At 36.8% G+C, this 6,931-nt stretch overlaps 1 pseudogene; it reads right to left on the bottom strand.

The window, feature by feature from the left end:
• Window positions 1-6,931, bottom strand: part of LOC110328906 — a 12,570-nt pseudogene that overhangs the window by 2,059 nt on the left and 3,580 nt on the right.

The following is a 6,931-nucleotide window of genomic DNA, read 5'->3' as shown; positions in this document are numbered from 1 at the left end:
TGTAAGCCAAATTATTTGTCNAATAAGATTATACGGCCAATTATTCTTATGCAAGTTTTGAAATTTGCCTGGTAAGAATTTAATATGGCATTGTCTTAAGAGGCCTTATCTAGGCAAGCTAGGACAATTTATTAATGTCCAAAGATAAGTCTTCTTAAGAGAACAGCATTTTTATCTTATGAGTTGTATATGCACAAACAATTAAAATTTGCAACAAGTTGAAAATCATAGCATTTGAGAGACGAACAATATTTGAGCAACTTTAAGCTGAGATATATAGACCATTAGTATACAAATTAAAGCTTGATTAACTTTTCTAAAAACTTTACAGTACCCAGTTTAATCATTTGTGCTGAAACAGGAGGAAGCTAAAAAGGACAAACATGTGATCTGATTCACAATTACTTTTGTAAATAAAAAGCTGCTATAAATTCAGTAAAGAGGGGGTGTATGTAGGATGATTGTCAATTGTATCTAAAAATGATTGTATGCAGTAGGCCAAATAGTAAAATTTTGCAATACCCAATTAGATTGTTGTTTGGAAAGGGGAATTTTTAATTTTAATTAGCACCACAGCACCTTTACAATAGGATGTCAAGATTTTACTTAAAGAAAAAAAAATGATTTTACATCAATGATCTTTTATGTCAAACAATTGTTGTGGGCACTTAATAACTATAACTAAAATAAGCAGCTAGTATATGGTTACCAATGAGTACAATTGATAGCAATCAGAAAAGCTTATTTTGTTTTTTGTAAGGACTTTTGTTTTTTACCAAAGAAACTGTATCTCTCAAAATAAAATAGAAAGGTTTTTAATTAATTTGAAGCCTTAAAATAAGATCTTAGCCCATTAGCATCTATTGGAAGCCTGAAAAAAAACAAATAAGCATTTTGAAGCAATTTAATTTTTTGTTGTAAAATCTTAAATATCACAATTTTATTTAGCATAAATAAAACCTTAAACATGAAAAGGATACGGTCTCTGAGAGCAGGATTTCAGGTAAACCTTTTGTAGGTGTCGTAGCAAATACTTACCACGCTGAAAATTTAAACTCATAGCTTAATGTATTAAAGCAGAAACAATAAAAATTATTTTTATAAAGTGTAAGCTGTCTAAGCTATACTTAGAGGTAAAACATTATCAATAATAATCACTTTACCAGAAGCAAACCTTTAACATTTATCAGGTAAAAATAAACTCTTTAATAATTTTATAAGAAGTAGGCAGGCCATTTTGCAATGCCTGATTGATCTCCTATAAACTGCAAATTAAGCTTTTACCATTGGCAACATGTGGACAGCCTCCCTTAAGGTAGGGGGTGTAGCCACAAGAATTTCTTTGGCGCGGTTTTTGAAACAAAAGAAAAACCTGCAAACCTGTGGTTTGTGAAACAAAGGAAAAACCTGCCAAGGCCATTTTGAACTTAATCCTCACTATGTGGGAAGGTAAAGCCCAAGTTTAAAACACGTTATCAAACCTTGAATGACTTTAATCTTGAGTTAAACAATTTAAAGCTAACCCGTTTGTAACCAAGATAACCTTTAATGAACATCAATAACCTTAAAGCAAGTCAAAGAACTCAATGAAGTGGCTACATGAATTTTAAATTTAGACCACAGAACTTTACATTGNTTAGCTAAAAAGTTACAAATACAGACCCTTGTCACTTACTAAAAACACTAATCATGAGAAATCACTAGGAAGAAACTGACAATTAACTTTTTTCTTGCTGTACAATTTAGAGTTTAAAGGCACTTTAAAAAGCAGTTTTTGTAGGAGCCCTCCTGCTGGGTTTGATTCCTGGCTAAGCCTACTCAGGCTGCAGCAGCGAGACTGCTAAAGCAAAGACGAATTTAGCAAGCTGTATTTTTTAAACATGGAAAACACACAACGGCCACTCATACAGACAATAACAAGAACGCACATGACTCGACACATAGAAAATTGGTGCACCAGACATAACAGCGAAAGCCAGATGTCTCTGTACCCCGGTCTGTCTGCAGGAGAATACCACCTTAGATATACTCTCTAGGTCGTGGCCAGGAGGATTTTAAAAATTTTTCTTTTAAACCCAATTCTTCCTTGCCTGAGTGCAGTCTAGGACTGCGGACAAACGCCTGACATCTCATCCCTGTGCACTGCCCACTGAGGAAATGAGGTGTCNGGTTAAACACTTCATTGCTCAAATCAATTTTGTGCCTCTAAATACCTTTATATCCCGGGGTGCACNCTTACATACTCACGCCACACTTGGAGCTCCGCCAGTGCCTGAAGTTTATGCCTCTCTAGCCACGTGGGTGCCACATGTGTATTTCTGCGTCACGCCACAGATGCCGTGTCTGCGTGGGCAGAAAACACCTTGGACTGGGTTCATACTGAAGAGCTAAACTTCTTAAGATAGGGATGAGCTACAAGGAAGAAACATTATGTATTAATTACACACGGGAGAACCCAACCCTCTCCCGCATGTCCCATTGTCTCTGTGTGTCTCTCTCAATGTTGCATTGTCTCAATCTGTCTCAATGGTGCGCAGTCCGATCCCGAGTGGAGCTGTGTCCAGAAGGCAGGTCCAATGAGAGGGCGGTGACGATTGGTCCGGGCGACGAGTGGGCATTGACAGTGGGCGGTCTGAGGAAGCTGTATTTCGGGACGCTATATTCCGGCTGATCCGCTGTATTCAGGCTGATCCGGGGAGCAACTCTTAGTGTGTCTGTAAGGGGTGCAATACCATGCTTAGAGGGAGAGTTGCCAGTGGAGGCGGGCGAGACCCAACACAGAACAATTTTCTCAATCCTGATTGTGAGTAAAGTCATCCCTGGTTCTGATGACAACCTCGGCAATAAATTATCAGAAACTCTAGCAGAGGAAAAAAAACAGAAGGCTCTGCTCCAGCACCACCCTTTTCATCATCTTCAAATTCCAAATTCTTTTCTTCACCAGGTGCTAAAATCTGTCTTAATGGGATAGGGCTGAACATCAAATGTGAATTCTTTATTAAATGTAAGAATATTCTTCAGGATTGGTTCTAGCTTCCTCAGGTCCTCCAGTTTAAACTCTTATTGGGACTGTGTGGACAGTAACGCTGCACTTTGCAATCACAAACATGTTGCGATTTTGCCTAGGATTTTCCTTTGTTCGTCTGTGAATTCAGAATTATTGTGTTGAGCTTTGGCCTCCTTCTGAAAAGTGTCTATTGACTCCACCAGAATCCTGAGAGTACTAAGACTGGTGCCCCAGTGCTGCAGCAGACTCTAGGTCACCTCCAACATGGCCACTCCCCGCCCCTGCCCCAGCAAGACCAGGCTCTAGGGCACCCTCCTCCCCAGGCTTGGCTCTGACATTAACAGGGCCAAGAGGAACCGCTGAGGTCACCACCTCCACTGTCAAGGAGCCGCCCAAACCCACTTGCCACCAGAGCCAAACTTTGCTGTTCCAAGGCAGCCACCTAGCCGAGGCCACCCAGATATGCTTCTTTTGTCAGTGGTCACAACCTCAAATGCATCGAGATTCACTTTTGTTTGCATCTTGAAAAGGTTTCCCATAAATGTGTGCACTGAATATTTTTATATTTGAATTTTCACCTAAAAACCCAAAGTTTGGGCTGGTGAGATGGCTCAGTAGGTAAGAGCACCCGACTGCTCTTCCAAAGGTCCGCAGTTCAAATCCCAGCAACCACATGGTGGCTCACAACCATCCGTAACAAGATCTGACTCCCTCTTCTGGAGTGTCTGAAGACAGCTACAGTGTACTTAAATATAATAAATAAATAAATCTTAAAAAAAAAAAAACCCAAAGTTTAAGACTTCTTTTTTCTGACACACATTTAACTAAAATTTCTTTAAAAGTGGAATTAAGAAAGGGGATATAGCTCTGTAGTTGTTCTCCATAAGAACTACTGGAAAAATTATTTACAAGACTATATATATATATATATATATATATATATATATATATATATATGACATATAATTCAATAAAACTACACTGCAATTAAAAAATCAAAAGTGTGACTTTTGGGAGAGAAAACAATGTTATAACAATTCTGTTGTTTACCTGATTTCCGGAATGATATTTGGTGCACAGTGATTGCATATTTAAGCAACAAAACCCCCTTCATAAGAAATCTTGAAAGGTGTCATATTATTTTGTGTGTTATTAACCTGAAATAAAGTTGATAAATATATTTTTAGAATATTGGAAAATATAAAGTAACCTTTACTATTTAGCTAAACAGATGACTATAACATCTTGAATGCCAAACTAGTGTCCGATATGTTAAAAATAACTCACTATGGAAAACAGAAATCTGAAGTGAGAAAGAAGTGTACTGTAAGAGGGAAAGAAAAAGGACAGTAGACCAATACAAAGGAAGAAAATAGGAAAAAAGGAGACATTCATAAAAACGTATACGGATAAAGATAAGTACATACTTTAATTCAATTCCCAGATCACAGGACTGGATCTTTCCTTGTAACTTTTCTAAAGAAGTTTAGGGTTGTAATTCTCTTTTCTCCTCTTGGTGTTTACTAGAGGAAACAAAGTGATCACACATTTCCATTAGCAAAAAATATAATTTCAGTAAAATTGTAAAGCTCATGAATACATATTTGTCTCGGATAACTTATCTTTGACCTTGTAAGGGAAATAAACTGAAAGCTTGGTGGGAAGTCTTTGAATATCTATAAACTAGGAATCATTTGATTTGTCACAGAGACAGTTCTCATCTTGAATGTGACTGCAATTGCTTTATGTTTTGATCAGTAAATCTTGAAAACATCCCATGTTTCAAAGAACTGTATAACCATGCTTTGCAGACTATAAATCAGATATGTAGAACACACTCTTCACTCTAATGCTGTCAGCTTGATTTAAAAATGTTTGAAATGTGCTCATCTTGCATGAGAAAGAAGACAGAAAACTATCTTAGAGTCCCAACAGAAAAACAGAAAAAGATACATGTCTTCTTGCTGTTGATTCCTACTTTACTGTTCTATTTCCACACAAATTCACATGTAAAGATAGATTCAAGTTCTCAGACAGGGAAAGCATCATGCTTGCAAGGAAATTAGACTGTGGACACAAACTCAATTGAAAACACATGGCTAAGTGAGTTCTTCTTGTTCCTTTGAATATTAGATTAGCTAAAGTAGTGTTACAGGTGACTATTGTGTTCCTAAGACTGCTATTATAATGTGCTATGAAACATATGATCTGTTATATGTAAAAAGTATCCTGTCCTAACTCTAGATTGACTATTTCTAAACTCAAGGTCTTGGCAAAGCCACATTCCCTCTCAGACTTTGGGAAGTATAGGTTTTTCCTTTTCTTGAGTCTACAGCAGAAGTTTTCAGTCTTCAGTGACATTATCTTCGAGATGCATACTTCACACTCAATACATGTCATCACTAATGATTCACCCTTTATGTGAGTTCATTCAAAAAAAAAAGAATTAGGAAATATTGCTTTATTTTCTATTTTGCAGAATCATTTAAGGAGTATTGACATTAACTCTTCTTTGTTGGTCTGCTATAGTTCTACACTGAATCCATCTAGCCCTGGACTTCTTTTGGTTGGGAGATTTGTAATTACTGCTTCTATTTTTCTGATGAACTGGAACATTACAAGAGACACGAGGAAACTCAGAGTACCAAAGGATATACTTTAGATATTTGCATTCCACCAAACTGGAAAACTAAACAGAATGGATGAATTTCTTGCTATAAACAACTTAATGAAGGTAAATCAAGGCAAAATAAGCAATTTACATAGACCTATGTCCCCCTAGAGAGTTCATTTTATTGTCCTCCAAACCTGTGATCTTTCATTTATATAAGGTCATAAAGTTTTATGTAAATTACTAGATCAAGAACTCCTTTTTCAATAGGGTTACTTGGTTTTTGGGAGTCCAGCTTCTAGATGCCAACAAGATATTGCTGACATGATCCTGATATAGCTGTCTCCTAAGAGGCTCTGCCAGTGCCTGGCAAATACAGAAGTGGATGCTCACAGTCATCCATTGGACAGAGCACAGGGTCTCCAATGAAGGAGCTAGAGAAAGTATGAAGGAGCTGAAGGGGTTTGCAGCCCCATAGGAGGAACAATATGAACTAACAAGTAACTCCAGAGCTCCCTGGGACTAAAAAACCAATCAAAGAAAACACATGGTAGAACTCATGTCTATAGCTGCATATGTAGCAGAGGATGGCCTAGTCCATCATCAATGAGAGGAGAGGCCCTGTGAAGGTTCTATGCCTCAGTATAAGGGAATGGCAGGGCCAGGAAGCTGGAGTGGGTGGGTTGGGGAGCAGGGCAAGGGGGAACGGGATAGTGGATTTTCAGAAGAGAAACAGGGAAAGTGAATAATATTTGAAATATAAGTAAAGAAAATATCTAAAACAAAAACAAAAACAAAATTTAAAAAAAAACAAAAAACAAAAAAACCCCTCCTATTCCCTGGTGTGATTCATCTGAATTGTATCTTCTACAACACTAGATCCATTGAGATAACTTTCTGAGGTTTAGAGAGTTAGGATGTCAATTCACCTTTCTGTGTAAGACAGTCAAAATAAAAATTTTTCTTTTATAAAATGGAAAATATATTCTTTTTCATGTAATATCAAAAATGACAATGTTTTCTCTATACCTGCTTTTGCAAAAGGACACTCTAAAACTTATTGAGAATTTTTGGGACATCATTTTTGGCATTCCTTTAAATTATTATTTAGAACTAGTATTCAACTTGAAAATATATAAGTTCTAGTGAAATAAATAATCATATATATATACATTATAATAGTATTGACTTATTAGCCCAGAAACTTAGAATACTGAAGATACATTATGCAAAACAGAAGAAAACCAAGAAGGATGACCATTGTGTGGATACTTCATTCCTCCTTAGAATAAGCAACAAAATACTCATGAAAG

Source organism: Mus pahari, chromosome 11, assembly GCF_900095145.1.
Source record: "Mus pahari chromosome 11, PAHARI_EIJ_v1.1, whole genome shotgun sequence".
Lineage (NCBI taxonomy): Eukaryota > Metazoa > Chordata > Mammalia > Rodentia > Muridae > Mus > Mus pahari.
This window is presented reverse-complemented; position numbering and strand designations above follow the sequence as displayed.